Below are 17942 nucleotides of genomic sequence, written 5' to 3'. Positions count from 1 at the left end.
GATTGACTCCATTGCCTGACTACTATTGTTGATTGGCTTCATACTATCTTCCATCATGATCCTACTACCTAGCTGCTATTAATCTTCGAACGTTAATGCTATTGCATACATGATTATGGCTTGCTTGTTGTAGTTTATCTTCCGCTGCATATCAATTAGGTTGTTTCTATTGTTTGTCTTCGAAACTTCCAAGTTTTGAAGACTTACATAAAAATCGCCTATTCACCCCCCTCTAGTCGATAACTAGCACTTTCAATTGGTATCAGAGTAAGGTACTCCCTTGTTCTGTGTGATTCGGTTTAACCACCTGGAGTTTAGCTATGTCGACTGCAGGGATAACCAAAGGCTCCGCTGCTTGCCCCGTGTTCGATGGAATAGAATATCCCTACTGGAAGAATAAGATGCGCATGCATCTTGAAGCCATTGATGTCGACCTCTGGTATGTCGTCAAGAATGGCGTTCCCAAAACTGGTGAAGGTGTCACCCCTACTGATGTCAAGAAGTTCATTCAACTGGACTCGACTACAAAGAACATCATTTGTGGTCATCTGACAAAAGGACAGTATGGCTGTGTGAGTGCTCTGGAAACGTCAAAGATAGTTTGGGACTGGCTGTCCAAGGTCAATGAAGGCGTCTCTACACAGAGAGACCAGAGGATCAGTGTTCTTCGCAATCTCTTCAATCGCTTCAAGAGAAACGACAATGAAAATGTCCAGCTCACGTTTGATCGCCTCACCGACATCACAAATGAGTTTCAGGCTCTCGGCGCCACTGAGATCACCAAGCATGAAATTGTCAAGACACTGCTGAGATCACTTGACACCTCCTTTGACACCCTTGCCCTCATGATACAAGAACGTCCTGACTTCAAGACACTCGATCCGTCTGATATACTTGAGAGGCTCAACACACATGAGTTCCATCTTTTTGAGAAAAGAGATATCTATGGCCCCAACTATGGCCGAACTCGTGCTTTGAAGGCAAAAGTTGTTTCCTCATCTGAAGAAGAAGAATCTGACTGCGGTTCTGACGATCCTGAAGACATTGGAAGGGAGCTTGCTATGCTTGTGAAGAAGTTCCAGAAATTCATCAAGAAGAAGGGTTTCAGAAAGTCTTCACGATCCAGTTCAAGAAATGATGAAGCTTCCACTCAAGACAACAAGAAGAGAACATGTCACAAGTGTAAGAAGCCTGGGCACTACATCTCTGAGTGTCCTCAGTGGAACAACGAGAAGAAGAAGAAGAAGAGCAAGGAATATGACACCGATGACAAGAAGAAGAAGAAATCTTCGAATGTCTTCTTCCAAGTCCTCATCAAGGTCTTCATCTCACAAGAAGAGCTCATCTGGCAAGGCTCGTGCTTTTGTTGGCAAAGAAATGGATTCAGAGGAGGAGTCTGCGTCTGAGGAGGCAGAGGTGGAATCTGAAGCTGAGTCCGACTCTGGCGTTGCAAGTCTGGCTCTGGCCACAGCCTACATCGCAAAGTCCATCTTCAACACTGAAGACAATGACTCCCACACCAACGCTGATGATGACAAGGACGATCTTGCTCCCACCTACTGCTTCATGGCACGCGGTTCCAAGGTAAAATCGCGCGATGCTTACTTTCAAACATCAAGTGAAGATGACTCTGATTGTGAATCTAAACCCAGCTACAAAACACTTGCTAAAATTGCTACTGAACAACAAAGGGCTATGGAACATACTCAAAAACTGTTAGACAAAAGCGATGACCTGTTGGACGCAGAAATGACACGTTCACAGTCCTTAGTTGAAGACATAAAAAATCTTCATGCTAAGTATCAAGAACTTTAAAGTCTTCATGAGACGCTCTCAACCACTTATGAAAAGCTCTCCTATGATTATCTTCAAAGGAAGCAAGAGCTTGAGAAACTGAAAGTGTCTCATGAAGATCTTCAAAAAGAGAATGAGTCATTTCGTGCTCAACAGATCAGTCCCGCTCAGGATGAATTTGAACCACCATGCTTAAAATGAATTGAGCGTGATAACGCTACCTCTATTGCTGAATGTTCCACTGCTGCTACTGTTGCCCTGTCTTCAACTACTGATGTGGTAACTAACCCCTCTTCCGAGGATACCATTACTATTTCTGATGAAAATGCTAGGTTAAAGACATTGCTTGAAACAGGGATGTATAAAAGTCTGAAAGGGCACCAGACACTTTGTGATGTCCTCAAAAAGCAGATTCTGAACCGAAACCCTAGGAAAGAGGGTGTTGGGTTCGAGAGGAAAATGAATGCTGATGGTTCCTACTGGAAGCCTGAGCAGTATCCCAAAACCACATGGGTTGCTGCAAAGGAACCTTCAGTGGATCCATCTACTTTATCTGGATTTACCTGTGCTAATCCTATTATCATTGATGAATCCTTTGATGCAAACTATAAACTGTTCAAAAATCAGAATGGTGAAGTGTTTGCCAGGTATATTGGTACTAACTGCAGGAATGGACCTCCTATGAAGAAGATCTGGGTTCCCAAAAGCTGCCTTGAGAATCTTCCAGTGAATGTCATCATGACACCACCAGGGAAGAAGACAAACCCCAGACCAAAGGCATCATATGGTCCAATGGCTACTTACGAACACAGGACTCACTTGAGGCACCCTAACGCCAATGCTTTGCAGGGAAATCATACTCAGACTCATGAATATGAGCGCGTGTCTTCAAATCGCTATGTTCATAGAACTAAGAACTTTTCTGCTTATTCACATGAGTATCATTCATCTCCTGCAAGGCTATTTGCTAGGGCTTCAAAGCCGAAATTCTCAGATGCTGCACTTAGACTCATTGCTTCTAAGCCACCCCTGAAAATGTGGGTGGTGAAGAAGAATTAACTCTCTTTTGCAGAATGTGGTCTCCAGCCAGCAATCAATGGCTTCCGATATAATTGCTGGGGATCTAAAACATAAAGGGACGCATGATAGAATGACTTACTATGTATTCCACATATGAATCACTTACCTGTCATACTGTGTGCTAACTTTCATCTATGCTGTGATAATCCAAGTGTGCATCAAATGCTTATGCTTCACAACATACATTGTGAAGCCTATCCTCCTAACTGCACTGTAGGGCATGTCACCAAAAGCTTCAGAATGGATTATTGACAGTGGATGCACTAATCATATGACTGGTGATCAAAGTCTTCTCATGGACTCAACCTTACGTCCATCCGACAAGAGTCAAATCACATTTGCTGACACTGGTAAAGGCAAAGTATTGGGTCTAGGTAGAGTTGCAATCTCAAAGGATTAACACATGGATAAAGTGATGCTTGTTGAATCCCTTGGATTCAACTTAATGTCTGTCTCAATGCTTTGTGACTTAAATATGATTGTGATATTTGGAAAATATCGTTGCCTTGTACTAATGGAATCTGACAAATCTCTAGTCTTTGAAGGGTATAGGAAAGGTGATCTATACATGGTAGATTTCTCAGCAGGTCCAAAACTTGCCGTATGTCTTCTTGCAAAAGCTTCAGAATGCTGGCTCTGGCATCGAAGGATGGGGCATGCAGGCATGAGGAACTTGCACACTCTCGTCAAAAAGAAGCATGTCATAGGCATCGAAGGTGTCAAGTTCAAGAAAGATTATCTGTGTGGTGCCTGCGAAGCTGGAAAGATGACAAGGGCCAAGCATCCTTCAAAGACAATCATGACAACATCTCAACCCTTCGAGCTGCTACACATGGACTTATTTGGACCTACCCATTACTCCACCATCACAACAACGGCGTGTCTCTATGGCTTCGTCATTGTTGATGACTACTCAAGATACACATGGGTGCACATAATTCTCTACAAGACTGAAGTACAAGATGTCTTCAGACGATTCGCCAATCGAGCAATGAACAACTATGGCGTCAAGATCAAGCATATCAGAAGTGATAACGGCACTGAATTCAAGAACACCGGCCTTGATCTTTATCTGGATACAATGGGAATCACTCATGAATTTTCTGCTCCATACACACCACAGCAAAATGGCATTGTTGAGCGCAAAAACAGAACTCTTATTGAGATGGCTCGCACAATGCTCGATGAGTACAAGACACCAAGACACCAAGAAAGCTTGTCACATCATCAACCGTGTCTACATCCATAAGCTTCTGGGCAAAACATCCTATGAGCTCCTCACTGGCAAGAAGCCAAATGTCAGCTACTTCAGAGTCTTTGGTGCTAGGTGCTGGATCAAGGATCCCCATCACAAGTCAAAATTTGAACCCAAAGCTCACGAAGGCTTCATGCTTGGCTATGGAAAGGATTCACACTCTTACAGAGTCTTCAACCTCTTCCACTATAAAATCATTGAAACAGTGGATGTGCGATTTGATGAAACCAATGGTTCACAAAGAGAAATTCTGCCAAGTACACTTGATGAAGCTCCTTCCTGTGAATCTATCAAGTTGATGGGAACTGGTGAGATCATGCCCTCTGAAGCACAGCCTGAAGAGGAACTTATCATTTCTGCACCAAACCAACCTGAAGACAATGCTCAGACCGAAGATAATACTTCCAATGATGCCAATGATCAGCATGAGCAAGGTCTTCGTCCAGTTCATCCTCGTGTTGCAAATGAAGTACAAATTGAGAAGATAATTGTCAGCATCAATGCGCCTGGTCCGCTTACTCGCTCAAGAGCAACACAGTTAGCAAATTTCTATGGGCATTTCTCATTTGTGTCAATATCAGAACCCAAGAAAGTTGCTGAAGCTTTTATGGAACCTGAATGGATTCAAGCCATGCAAGAAGAACTTCAACAGTTCAAGCTGAATAATGTTTGGGAACTTGTCAAGCGACCTGACCCTCGCAAGCATAACATTATAGGAACAAAATGGATATATCGAAACAAGCAAGATGAGCATGGTCAAGTCGTCAGAAACAAAGCACGTCTTGTGGCTCAAGGATATACTCAAGTTGAAGGAATTGACTTTGATGAAACATTTGCTCCTGTTGCTAGGCTTGAAGCCATTCGCATACTGCTAGCCTATGCAAATCATCACAACATCCTGCTATATCAAATGGATGTAAAGAGTGCATTTCTCAATGGCAAGATTGAAGAAGAAGTATATGTTGCACAACCACCTGGCTTTGAAGATCCAAAACATCCTGATATGGTGTACAAACTCAACAAAGCACTGTATGGCCTCAAACAAGCTCCTCGCGCTTGGTATGATACAATCAAAGACTTCCTGAAAAGTAAAGGCTTCAAACCGGGATCCCTCAATCCCACACTCTTCACGAAGACATATGATGGTGAACTGTTTGTGTGCCAAATATATGTTGATGACATAATCTTCGGCTGCACCAACCAGAAGTACAGTGATGAGTTTGGGTAGATGATGCAAGAGCAATATCAAATGTCCATGATGGGAGAGCTGAAGTTCTTCCTTGGTCTTTAAATTCGTCAACAAAGAAATGGCATCTTCATATCTCAAGAAAAATATCTCAAAGATTGCTTGAAGAAGTTCGGCATGCAAGATTGCAAAGGTTACACGACGCCAATGCCAGCCAAACATCATCTTGGTCCCGACGACAATGGTAAAGAGTTCGATCAAAAGGTATACCGCTCCATGATTGGTTCTTTGCTTTATTTATGTGCATCTAGGCCAGATATTATGCTTAGTGTTTGCATGTGTGCTCGATTCCAAGCGGCACCAAAGGAATCGCATCACTTAGCTGTGAAGCGAATTCTTCGATATTTGGCTTACACCCCAACACTCGGATTATGGTATACAAAGGGCTCAAGGTTTGATCTGGTTGGATTCTCGGATGCTGATTATGCTGGTGACAAGGAGGATCGCAAGTCAACATCAGGCACATGTCATTTTCTTGGTCGATCACTTGTCTGTTGGTCTTCAAAGAAGCAGAACTGCGTATCACTCTCAACTGCTGAATCTGAATAAATTGCTGCTGGATCCTGTTGTGCTCAACTTCTGTGGATGAAGCAAACTCTCAAGGACTATGGCATCAATCTGAAGCAAGTCCCTCTCTTCTGCGACAACGAAAGTGCCATCAAGATTGCCAACAATCCAGTCCAACACTCGAAGACAAAGCACATTGAAATACGTCATCACTTTCTCAGAGATCATGTTATGAAGAAAGATATAGATATCATGCACGTCAACACTAAAGAGCAACTGGCAGATATCTTCACAAAGCCCTTGGATGAGAAAAAGTTTTGCAAGTTACGGTGTGAGCTAAATATCTTGGAATCCTCTAATGTCCTGTGATCAGGCACACATCCTAACACTTATGCATGTTGATGACTTAGATGTGCAACACACAAAGTAATGTATATCTTCAATCAATGAAGATTTACACTCTGAGTGTGAATACATTAACATGGAATTTGACTTCGGAGCGCCACGATAATTGTGCGCCGTGTATGGGTCTAATACTTCCTATACAGTGGGTAACGCCACCACCAAATTTCTCTGTTTGAAGTGTTTCACTCATGGCGTTATTTTGCAAAGACTTCACATTTGGTTTGTCGTCAGTTTCTATTTATCTTCATGATTTTCTGCGCTATGATGAGTTGATTGCATATATCTATATATACTAGCGTTCTGTCCTCTACAGCATTCACTTATAGCTATGTCTTCAAGTTGAATCTTTTGAACTAAGTGAATGTGATCGGACCCTAATCTCTCTATGCTTACTATCTCAAACTCTATCTGTCCAAATCATATGCATTCTATTGAAACTGTTGAATGTCTTCTCTGCATCCTTGTCAGCAGAAGACACAGAGACAAAACATCAAGTCCTACTTAAATGAATCATCTAAATTGTCGATATCTGGAGAAGCCAGAACGAACATCCGACATACTTGGCGGGCGTGGGAACGTGGGACAATACTAAGTATGTTGCATGCTTGCCACGTACCCCTCAGATGTGAACCGCCAGGGGCACCAGCGTAATTGCGCTGTGTCTCTCACCTACTTATAAATACTTGTCCCCTGCGGTAAAGAAATCCTTCTTCCACCTCTCCACCTCCTTCAAAACCCTAGCGCCACCGCTAGCTCGCGACGACGCTGGCGACGAAGCGCTTAGCTGCCGCGACTTCTCCGACGCCGTCCTCACGCCGACCGCGGACATCGTCCTCTCCGCCGTCGCCGTAGGTGTCCTCCGTCGCCAAGTTAGGGCACGGTGGACTGAACTGCTCGGTCTCTCATTCTTCCCATCTAGCAGTTCGTCGTGCGGTAATTATAACTCTATTTTTACCACCTTTTTGATCTTCATAGATTCATCCTACTTACTGAAAGTGGTTTCTGCCTACTAAATGTTAGATATATTCTATCTGCATCTCATAATGCCTAGTCTATTCACTTAGATTTCCTATCTAGTTTGATTCCTCACTTGTACTTATTCACGGATTGGTACAAATCTGGAACCAACTCACCACATATAAATGAATGTCTTCGCATCATGAGGTCAATGTCTTCAAACTGATTTATCTTCAAAATCTTCTGAGAATGCATATGACCTCCTCCCCTTCCCTCGCATCTCTAATGCTGTCACAGGTACATGTCCGTGGGAGAATCCCTTGGTTCTCATAGTCTGCATTCGTTTGCAGAATACTTACAGCATCATTTCAATTCTCCTGAAGCCAGTTCCTGCTTGACCAGCAAGCGCAAATCTCTGAAGCCTCTGAACGTATTGAAGCCATTCAGCTTGAAGTTCATGGCTGCAGAAAAACCAGCAAGGAAGGGTGGCAGACAGCGTTGTGGGGGAACTTCGAAGGATCTGCCTGAGGATCTGGCAGAAATGTATAAAACAGATCCTGAAGAAGATTACAACCAACGCAAGACTCGAATCCAATGGATTCGACGCTATTGGGCTGAACAGTGGTACAAGTACAAGTTCGTCACCCAGGAGTACGCAGAGAAATATGCTATCAAGAGCCCTTGGGGTGATATTCTCTATCGAGGCCTTCCCCCCAAGAACAGAGCTGAAGCCATTGCGCAAGAATTCTATCCTTGCATGGTCTGTGGGCCACAGCCTGAAGAAGCCGACCCATCATCATTGCTCTGGTGTCGCGACGACAATCTCTTCAAGCGCAACTTCCAGTTTGCTATGTCTTCAGCAAAGGAAAACAAGAAGTCATGGGAATTAGACTTCAATCCTGGTCCCTCTGCTCCCCGTGAGGATGGGACACGTGAAGCTGAAGAGAATAGAATTGGCCCCTTTGCAAACCTTGATGGTCTCATCTCCTACGTCTTGGTTCATGGTGCCAGAGTGGATCATCCCAAAAATGATGCTGATTCTGATGAAGCCCCTGCTCCTACTCCAAGGCCGAAGAAGCCAAAGAAGGTTAAGGTTTCATCATCAGCCGCACCTCCAAAAGCTTCTCGTGTGAAGCCATTGGCCACTGCACCTCCTAAAGCCAGCGTGCAGTCTGAAGATCAATCCCGTATCTCCAAAAAGACGGAGAAGAAAAAGCAACTTGTCAGGCATACTGATCAAGCCTTGACTCCTGCCGCCATTCTGCGTGAAGAACCCATTGATCTATCAAGTGATGAAGATCTTGCGGATGATGCTCTTGAGCAGCTGATAAAGAGCAAGGAAGAAGCAGAAATCTTCAGCAATTTGCCTCTCTTTGATGTGGCCATCATTCACAATTTCATTGATGAGTGGTTCGACACCCCAAACGTCAGCTTTGAAGATTTACAGCTTCCAATTGGCCTCAGCGTCTCTTTCAATGGCGCCATTGCTTCTGAGCTGGCTCTCGCTCAGCAAATCGTTGAGCTCAAGAACAAGATTGATTATGAGAAGGCTCAATTCAAGAAGCATGTGGCCAAGCTAAGTGTTCAAGACGTCCGAAACTTCAAAGTCATGATGCATGAGCTTAAAGAAGCTTTTCTGAAGAAGCGCCAAGAAGCTCAAGGCTCTCGTGAGCGCATGAAGAGTTTGGCTGATAAGTGTGTGCTTGCCTACAATGAGGCTGAGAAGCGCAAGTCACTTGGCCGTCCTGGCATTGACCCCAGGATGGCAGCAAAGAAAAGGAAGAAGCTTCCTGCTGATCAGCCTGCGCCTTCAAGCCAAGAAGCTCCACGTATTATCTTCCCAAGTAGCATGACTGGCTCGAAGCCAAAGGTCACCACAACCGCTTCAGAACAGAAGAAGACGAGAGCTGCAGAGGTAGAAGCCAGAAAGAGGAAGAATACCGAAGCCTCTGATGCCACTCCCTCCAAGAAGAAGCGCAAGACCAAGAAGAATCGGGCTGCTCCCACAGAGCCCCTTTTTGTTGAACCCATCTCAGTGATTCATCCTGCATCTGCATCCCAAGAACTTCACATGACTGTTCATGAGCCTGCTTCCATAGAGGCTCCTGAAGCTGAAGATATTCCAGCAGCTGAACCCACCACTGCTGAAGACATTGGTCATCATGACAATGTTGAAGATGATGAAGTTCTTCCTCAGATCGAATACAATGTGGTATCATCACCTGTTCGTACGAACAGCGAACTCATCAGCATTGGTCGTCCTTTGACGCCAATTGCACAGGATGATTCATGGGCTGATCGCCCGCAAGAACAAGACTCCCCCAACACTCCCCACCAACAACAAGTCACAACATCCGTACAAGCTGAAGAGGATGAGGGCCTGCCACTCCATATCCAAAAGCGTCGCCAGTACTTCAAAGGCTTCGCAAAGGACCAAGGCCTCAAGCTCCTCTTCCGAGCGTTCCAGAAGGAGAAGTGCATCATCAACCTGTTGCACGTCAAGTGTTTTCAGAAGCCCCTCCTGTTGTGAATGTCTCTGCGTCTGAAGCACCTGCTGCTGAAGACAATCCGGCTGCATCAGCCGATGAAGAACGTCAAGAAGAACGTGTCTCTACTCCCCCCATTCCTGAAGAAATAGTTCATGAAGTGAACGTGTCAATGCCTGACCCTCCAGCACCTCAAGTGGAGGTTGAAAATCCTGAAGCTGCCACAACCAACGCAAGTGAAGTCGATGACATTGTCATGGCTGAAGCTAATGTGGAGCTTGCAACAACCAGTGTGCCTGAAGCTAATGCGGCCACTGCACCTGAAGCTAGTGAGGCTAGTGCTTCTGAAGCACCTGTTGTGCAGCCTGAAGCCTCAGTTGCTGCCACTGCTCCTGTTCCGCCACCAAGGCCCTATACAATTGAGCAGGCATATAACCATGGAGAGCTAACAACAGTCAGATGGCCCGTTCTGGTCCCTCTGCCTAATGTCTCTGGTCCTCAATTTGACTATCCTGTTGAGCATAGGCCTCAAGTCCAGAAGCCCAAGCCAAGACTGCCAAGGTTTCCTGGTACTGCCACCGCTGTCGGGTCTTTCAATGCAAATGGCTTCAAGAGCCACAACACATTCTTTGACAGCTCAAAGAACCCCTACACGAAGCCAAGAATTGCATCAGATCGGTTCTGGAGTCATCAACAGTGAAGCTATTACTCCTGTGTTATGTATGATCAAGGGCGCATCTTCTGTCATATGCGCCTCGACACTGAAGCCATTACTGGACTCCCCTGCTTAGAAGAAGCACTTGACTGCTTTCGTGATGCTGGGCTGCTCAGTTTTGTCACAGATAAAGAACACTGGAATGAAGAACTATTGCTTCAATTCTATGCCACACTGCACATTCGCGGCTACAACAGAGATACGAAGACTTGGGTTCTCGAGTGGATGACCGGAAACATTCATCATGAAGCCAAAGCTATGGATATCATCGAGCTTACAGGCCTGTCCACTCCTGGAGAACTCTATGAACCTGGCTGTCAACATCATCATAATGCCCTGGAAAGCATCTTTCATAGGCCTGAACCCAATATGAGTCAGATGCTGAGCATGATGAAGCCTTTGCCCCGTGACGCTGAATATCCAACTGAGTTCTTTGTTGAAGACCTTGAGTATCTGCCACGCACCATATATCACATCATCAGGCGGACTCTATGGCCTATCAAAGGACATTCATCAGCGGCAAAGCTTGAAGGAGCTATGAAGACTTTGGTCTTCTACATTTTCAATGGCATCAGCTTCAATGCACAAGATTTCTTCATCAGACAACTTGCTGCCTCCGGCTCTGATCTCTTTGGTCTGAAGTTTTATGCTCCATGGGTCATGCGCCTCATAAAGCGACACTCTACTGTCAACTATCAACCTTCTGCTCGCAATCATGTGATTTTTCTACCTGAGGTTGATATGTCAGTTGAAGCTATATATCCTGACCCAGCCAAGAAGCCTCTTTGTCTTCAGAATGCCGAGCACCAAAGCTTCACTCAACCCATTGAAGGTGTTCAAGCAGCTACACGAATCTATCCATTGGCTGGAAATACTCGTCTGCCTCATCGAGCACCTACTAAAGCCACTGAAAGCACCATTGCCCAAAGGCCTCAGAAGCATTCTCGCATTCTCAATGATCGAGAACTTCTTGTGGCCCTTCATCAGAAACAGGATAAACATCACTTTTGGCTCAAGAGACAGATGCAAAGCCTCTTGGTGGATGTCAATTGCATTCGCAACCTTGCCACCAAGAATGCCTTTGTTGCTCACGAAACTTGCCGGCGATCATGGAAGAGTTTGACCCTGCTTAGTGCTGAAGCAGATCTTCAAGACGATGGCTTCAATGAAAGATTTCAGTTTGACTCCACTCCTCCACGGAATGCTGTCTTACGAAGAACTCCATCTCTTGAAGACTCTAAATATTCTTCCTCCGTGGCAACGGTAAATGCCAGAGTGATCAATGATGAAGATGATGCTACTTCACCACCTCCAACTACTACTCCGCGCATCGACACTGCACCAAGTTCATCTGCACCGCCACCCAACGACGACAACCCTGCTGCTTCACCTACTCATCAAGAAGACGAGTAGATGCTCTATGTCTTCAAACCTTTTTGGTCATTACTGACAAAAGGGGGAGAAGCGTATGAGTTGATAGTCTTCAAGCGGGTTCAAATGGGCGGTTGCGTTATATTTTGCCTCGTGCTTACAACTCTTGCGTTTTGAAACATTTGGTTCTCTGAGTTGTAACACTTAAACTTGATGGTCGTCTGCTACTTATTTGCATTCCCATGTGCGATGATAACTTCCGCACTTAGATCATCCTGCAGATGTCCATTTTTCATTATGCATGTCATCCTATATGCTATATCATTTGATGCATGATGAATTATCTGCATAAGTTGAAGTGGATCTCCACAAGTACAACCTGCCATGTGCATTTGCATTCCAAAAGCAAAATTATTTATATGCACATCTTCAGGGGGAGCCCTTTCTACTTATGAAGACAAATTCCTATCCTTTACAATTTCACATACTTTATCCCCGTTGAAAACTTCAACCAGTTTGTCATCAATCACCAAAAAGGGGGAGATTGTAAGTGCATCTAGTGCCACCCCTAGTTGGTTTTGGAGTATTGACGGCAAACTTGGTTGAGGGACAAATGCGTTTGTGAGAATTGCAGGATAACGCAGGTAGTGTCCCTCATTGATTCTGTTTACCTACCGGAGATGACCCCTAAAAATGTATGAAGACATTGACGATAATGGTGGTATGAGAAGATATTCATATTGAAGACTATGACATGAGAAGATATTGCGTGAAGACTATGGAGCACGAAGACTGTGTGGTTTCGTTGTTTCCTTTTCTTCTTTGTTGAGTCATAGAAACCACCGTACTATTAAGTGGGGTCCAAGTGAACTAAGTCAGAGTGACTGAAGTGATGCTCAACCCAAATACTATGTCTTCGAGTGAAGACAATGAGAGCAAATCTTATCCAGAGTTGGATGAGTCAGCTTTGCTTGTAGCCCAAGTAAAGTTGCCATGTGTGTTTGAAATCTGACCGTTGGAACACGTGTCAGTTCCTTAGTGACCCAGGGTCATTTCGGACAAATCAGGTCGGGTTGCCTAGTGGCTATAAATAGCCCACCCCCTACACCATAAATTGGTGGCTGCTCAGAGTTAGTATACGGCTTTTGTCATTTGAGAGCAACCCACCTCGAAGCATTTGAGAGAGAGAAATCCTTGCGAGGACAAAGCCCAAACACCCAGAGCCAAAGAGTGTTAGGCATCACTGAAGTCTTTCTGTCTGTGTGACCTGAAGACTTATTACACTTGAGGACTGTGCATCCTCCAGCCGGTTAGGCGTCTCGTTCTGAGCATCCAAGAGTCATTGTGGATTGCCGGGTGAACGGAGTCTGTGAAGGTTTGGAAGTCTACCTTGAAGACTTACCAGAGTGATTGGGCGAGGACTAAGTGTCCTTAGCTCAAGGGGAATAAGGTGAAGACACGGTCTTCTGAGTTGAATCTCAGCCGCCCTAACCAGACGTACAGTTTTCACAGCAACTGGAACTGGTCCAACAAATCCTGTGTCTTCAACAAGCAACTGGTTCTATCTCTTCCCTCCTTACTTTGAGTTTGTCTTCGTGAAGTCATTGCTTATCATCTTATTTGATTGACTTCATTGCCTGACTACTATTGTTGATTGGCTTCATACTATCTTCCATCCTGATCCTACTACCTAGCTGCTATTAATCTTCGAACGTTAATGCTATTGCATACATGATTATGGCTTGCTTGTTGTAGTTTATCTTCTGCTGCATATCAATTAGGTTGTTTCTATTGTTTGTCTTTGAAACTTCCAAGTTTTGAAGACTTTCATAAAAATCGCCTATTCACCCCCCTCTAGTCGATAACTAGCACTTACACAATGCAAATATGGCTCGTTCTGTATGGTCAATCATCCAAATAGTTTCTGGCTTGTATCCCCTTGTAGTGTTGCTAATGTTTTTGACAACTGGCTACATATGATTGATCACAAGTTTAGAACTCTTCTCAGGATGGGAGCGCTCGCCGTTATTTGGTCACTTTAGCTATGTAGAAATGATAAGATTTTTAACGACAAAAGTACTTCTCTTATGCAGGTTATCTACAGATGTACCGGGACTCTTCGTTTATGGTCGGTCCCCTCTACAGCGCGTGGAGAATCGAGAACTATTTTCGGAGGTGTCTACACGATTGAAGGCTACGGCGAGGGATATTTTTATCCAACATGGATGGCAGCATGATCTTAGGATTGGCCCCCCTCTGCTTTAGGCATTATACGGACTCTGCATGTTTCTTTGTATTTCGCGTTTCTATTTTTCGTTTATGTGTGAGGACTTTGTTTGGCTGTGTGCATCTTAGTTATGTAGAGGCCGGGTGTAATACTTAATTTTTTTAAGTAATAAAGCATCCCTTTCAAAGAAAAAATAAACACATATTTTCACACAAATTCGGTTTGAACACATATTTAAACCACTTTGTTCCATAATCAAACAATAAGACTATGTTCTACTTCTACCATGCTAGAATAGTTAATTAATCTAGTACTCCCTCCGTCGCAAAAATAAGTGTCTCAAGATTAGTACCCCTGTGTCCCAAAATAAGTATCTCAACTTTGTATTAACTTTAGTACAAATTTATACTAAGCTTGAGACACTTATTTTGGGACTGATGGAGTACATACTACTGCATCGCTATTAAACTAGCTAAATTCATCAATACATATCAATGAATTCTACTTCTACTCCTCATAGAAGGAGATGTTGATCACCCTCGCGTCGGAGGGACCGGCCTCGTCGTCGTTGGCGGTGGGCGAAGCCGCGCGCTGTCCAATGATGCGAAGATCGCGTGGTTCTGGGCCACAATATTCGGATTTGCCGGGAGCACATACACGGTTAAGGTATCACGGTGGTCACGCTCCTTTGCCACATCAGCAAAGTGGTGATGCTGCTCCGCTGGCGGCAACACTCCTTCGCCTTCTAGACTCGCGCGCGACGGTGACGCTTCTTTGCGTCAACCGCATCGTCTTGCGAGTGCCAGCCCTGGTCCTCCACTTGCTCGGCTTGCGTGCGCCTATATTTCGCCTCCACCGCATTCATCAATAGGAGGCGGATGCCGCTGTCGTGGTACTAACTCTGACAGTAAGTATAGGGGGTACGAATGAGGAGGAAAGATCCTAGCTACGGCAAGATTGTACGCAAGTGTTTATGAGTTCAGGTCCCTCTGGGAGGAGGTAAAAGCCCTACGTCTTGGTGCCTAGAGGCGGTCGACTGGATTATATGAGTGTGTGTAACAGGGGGTGCGAACCCTTGTCCCAGAGGAAGGGGGTGGCTTATATAGAGTGCGCCAGGACCCTAGCCATCCCCCGTTACAGAGGGTTCAATGTACATAAAGATGGGGCGTTACTGGTAACGCCAGCCTTAAGTGCCTTAAATGACCTTAAAGACTACGGAGTGAATGCTTGTCCGTTGCTGTTCTGAGTGACTCCTGGTCTTCAGTAGGTCGAGTGATTTCTTGTATGGTCGAGTGATTGACTGGTCGTGTGACTTCAGGAAGGAGGGGTACCCGAGTGGTTGACTGGTCAAGTGGATAGCACTCGACGCCTTCATTGGGTACTCCTTCTTGTCTCTTGAGCTTCTCTGCTTCTAGGGTAGTGACCTTGGGTAGGGCGTATAGGTCAGGCCCATGACCCTACCCTAGGTCTGTATCATCATCATTAGCTCCCGAATGGATTGAGGTCCGAGTGGAAAGAAGGTTGAAGTTGATCTTGCTTCGATCCTTGCGATTCACACGTACTTGCGTTGGACGGAGGGCTCATGTTGGAACTTCGGCTTCGTTTCAGTCGCCTTGATCGATTCAAAATTTGCCGAGTGGATTTATAACGTCATTCGTCGAGTGTTATTTTTGGGCACGGAACCTTCGGCGCGATTGGTTACGGCGTAACCCGGATCTCACGGGATTCGAAATTTCGGGGAAGCGCGCGGGACAGAGCATGCCGTGGTAAGCGGGTTGGATAGACAAGGGCGCCTCGATCCCCGCGCCACCTTTTTCGCCATGTATCCAGCGCGTAACTATTGCGGGATTTGACAGGATTGCCTGGGCCCACGCGTCAACCACTCGGAAGCGGGTCCTTAAAAGGCGACGGGGCCGAGGTGCCTGCACTGTGTGCGTCCATTCTCTCCCCTTCTCCTCTGCTTCTCCACCGCATCCGGCTCCTCCACTCTCGACGCTGCCGTTCCGCCATCATGGTGAAGGACAAGACGACGGCGCTGGAATGTGCGAGAAAGGTGACGGGGGCGGCGAAGGGCAAGAAGCAAAATCGGGGGTCGTCGTCGCGGTCGGCGCTGCCGCCGGGTTGGATCCAGGGCGATTGGATCTGATACTCGCTCTGGCAGGATGACTTGGACGATCTGGCTGAGTTCGGGCTGATCGCCAACGGCGCCGCGCGGTTGCCGGAGGAGGAGACTGAAAGTGCAACTATCCCTGGGTGGTTTTGGTAATTCCTAACAACATATAGCTCATTGAGCTAATGCTATTTCAAGAAAAATATTTCAGGAAAGCTCAATGATTGGCATGGCATAGATGAGAAAAGTGGATCCCTCAAAATGCTAAGGACAAAAGGATTGGCTCAAGCTCAAAGCACAAGACTCTACATTTTCCATTTTAGTGATCCAAGATCACATTGAGTCTACAGGAAAAGTCAATACTATCATGGAGGGATGAGGTGTTGCTTAATTAGGTTCTTGCTCAAAATGCTTAGTGATATGCTCCAAAACCCTCAACTACTTTCTCACTTCCACATATGACCTAAACCAAAAGTCAAACTCGGCCCCACCAAGATTGCAATGTAAACTCTCTATTTCTCTTTCATAACATTTCGGTCTAACTGAGATGAGCGAATCGGTCCCACCGATTTGCCTCACCAACTCTTTGGTTAGCTTATTACCAAAATCGGTCCCACCGAGTTTGTGTAATCGGTCTCACTAAGATTATGTTATGCCCTAACCCTAACCATATTGGTCCCACCGAGTTGACATGTCGGTCCCACTGAAAATCCTAACGGTCACATTATTTGCTAAATCGGTCTAACCGAGTTTCAGGATTTGGCCTCATTGAGATTGGTATGTTGTGTGTAACGGTTAAATTTTGTGTGGAGGCTATATATACCCCTCCACCCACTCTTCATTCGTGGAGAGAGCCATCAGAACATGCCTACACTTCCAACTTACATTTTTTGAGAGAGAACCACCTACACTTGTGTTGAGGTCAAGATATTCCAATCCTACCATATGAATCTTGATCTCTAGCCTTCCCCAAGTTGCTTTCCACTCAAATCTTCTTTCCACCAAATCCAAATCCTGTGAGAGAGAGTTGAGTGTTGGGGAGACTATCATTTGAAGCACAAGAGCAAGGAGTTCATCATCAACACACCATTTGTTACTTCTTGGAGAGTGATGTCTCCTAGATTGGCTAGGTGTCACTTGGGAGCCTCCGACAAGATTGTGGAGTTGAACCAAGGAGTTTGTAAGGGCAAGGAGATCGCCTACTTCATGAAGATCTACCCCTAGTGAGGCAAGTCCTTCGTGAGCGATGACCATGGGGGGATAGACAAGGTTGCTTCTTCGTGGACCCTTCGTGGGTGGAGCCCTCCATGGACTTGCGCAACCGTTACACTTCGTGGGTTGAAGTCTCCATCAACATGGATGTACGATAGCACCACCTATCGGAACCACGGCTCAAAAATCTCCGTGTCTCCAATTGCGTTTGGCTCCTCAAACTCCTCCCCTTTACCTTCATATGCAATTGTTTTACATTCCGGTGCTATACTCTAGCATTGCATGTGTAGGTTGATTGCTTGACTTGTGCTAAGGTTCTAAAATCTGCCAAGAATTAAAATTGGGAAAAGGCAAGGTTTTTATTTGGTCAAGTAGTCTAATCACCTCCCCTCTAGACATGCTTTCGATCCTACAAGTGGTATCAGAGCTTTGGTCTCCATTTGCTTTGAGTTTCACAGCTTTTGGTAGTCATAGCCTTGGTTTCACAACCTAGGAGAGTATGGCGTCTAGTGAGGGAAATTATCACAGTAAAGGTCCTTACTTTGATGGTACTAATTTTGCTAGTTGGAAGCATAAG

The sequence above is a fragment of the Triticum dicoccoides genome, chromosome 4B (genome assembly GCF_002162155.2).
Source record: "Triticum dicoccoides isolate Atlit2015 ecotype Zavitan chromosome 4B, WEW_v2.0, whole genome shotgun sequence".
In the NCBI taxonomy this organism is placed as follows: Eukaryota; Viridiplantae; Streptophyta; class Magnoliopsida; order Poales; family Poaceae; genus Triticum; species Triticum dicoccoides.
The sequence above is the reverse complement of the archived record's forward strand: the minus strand, read 5'-3'. Positions refer to the sequence as shown.